This window comes from Anopheles gambiae (genome assembly GCF_943734735.2).
Source record: "Anopheles gambiae chromosome X unlocalized genomic scaffold, idAnoGambNW_F1_1 X_unloc_150, whole genome shotgun sequence".
NCBI classification, from domain to species: Eukaryota; Metazoa; Arthropoda; class Insecta; order Diptera; family Culicidae; genus Anopheles; species Anopheles gambiae.
The window spans coordinates 6065-7500 of NW_026902610.1; positions in this window are offsets into that span (position 1 = coordinate 6065).

The window sequence follows — 1436 nt, forward strand, 5'->3', positions numbered from 1 at the left end:
CGACGTTTAGTATTCGAGATATATAACACTTTGTAGGTCTGACCGAGCAATTTTTGTTCCGCGCACTTTGTGCACCGTACACTTTGATGTTTGTATGAAAAAGTACCCTACCTAGGGACGCGTAGAGCAAATTTGTACCCCCGGGCATGTTGTCGATTGACATTCTGGTTGCACTTTTCATCATCTAGGGTGCGTTCCTGACACGTTTTGAGGGGTTTTAGCAAAAAAAAAATTTTCGACTACTCGAGCTCTCTGGCCCGTTCGGTGCACATTTTTGAAAAAAGCTAGGGAGCTGCCCCTAGGTTCGGGGTGTCACAAAATGTTGAAAAGTGGTCGAAAAACCACTATCCAGAATCGGATGTAGAATCATTAGACGAACTTAAAATTGTTCTACGACACCCATCTGCGACGTTTAGTATTCGAGATATAGCACTTTGTAGGTCTGACCGAGCAATTTTGTACTAAAATGTATGGTGAACATGTAATTCATTAAATAACATTGACTTGCATCGTGCCCTACTTCATCGGCACAGCTGTTATTGACTATCTTTAGTGGAAATGGATTGAGTTTGACCATTTTAAGCCCATTTCCTATGCCGTGCACCAACATTGTGTACCGATCAGGGAAAGTACGCTACGTACGCGTTCATGGATGTCGATGTTGGTACAAGTTGCCGGTCGGGATAGCCGTGCACCAAAACTGTGTACCGATCAGGGAAAGTACAAGACGGAGGGTGCAGCTCGAGCGTACGCGTTCATAGATGTCCATGTTGGTACACTTGCACCAAAATTGTGTACCAATCAGGGAAAGTACAACACGGAGGGCGCAGCCCGGGCGTACGCGATCATGGATGTCCATGTTGATACAATCTACGTGTACGTTCTTAGTTTTTGTATCAAAAGTTGCAATTAAGTGCTTGTATGCTTAAAATGCTTATCTCAACCGGTCACCTTTTGGCCTGTCCTTTTATAACAGAAACCTAGAAAGATACTCGATATTTTTGTGTTGTTCCATTAGCCCGGGACGACGAAATGAGCTATGTGCACATCGTGCAGAAAACTGTCTTCGCCACGCATGTTTTTGTCTATCCACTCATATAATCACCCACATTTGTGTTCAACACGGACGGCGCAGCCCGAGCGAACGCGTTAATGTTTATGTTTGTACACACTGCTTGTACGATTCTAGGATTTGGTAATTGCGTCACAGTGCCCGACCGTCGCGGACACCATTCTTGGACAGAAGTCCTAGTACGTAGAGTACTTTCCCTAGGTATGTGCTCGTTCGTGACTATCGTTGCGTGCTTACGGACACGCTTGGGTATGTTTACCATACAAGGTTTACTAGGGAAACCTGGGAAGGACGCTTGCCCTCCCGTCGCGGACACCATTCTTGGAAAGAAGTCCTAGTACGTAGCGTTCCTTATTTTACTTGA